We start from the raw sequence: 219 nt of genomic DNA on the forward strand, positions 1-219 counted from the left end.
ACAAATAAAGCACCATAATTTGTACAACAAATTTTCTTAGATTCACCTCATCATACTCACCATTTTACCATTTTAATTACATAATTTTACATGAGCTTCTTCACCCTCCCCAGTTATTTTCTCTTTATTTATAACTACAATATAAAGTTATAAACTATATATATTATAAATTAATAATTTATTTACTCTTGAAGTCTAACGATTAAAAATAGAACATAA

Source organism: Brassica oleracea, chromosome C2 (assembly GCF_000695525.1).
Source record: "Brassica oleracea var. oleracea cultivar TO1000 chromosome C2, BOL, whole genome shotgun sequence".
NCBI lineage: Eukaryota > Viridiplantae > Streptophyta > Magnoliopsida > Brassicales > Brassicaceae > Brassica > Brassica oleracea.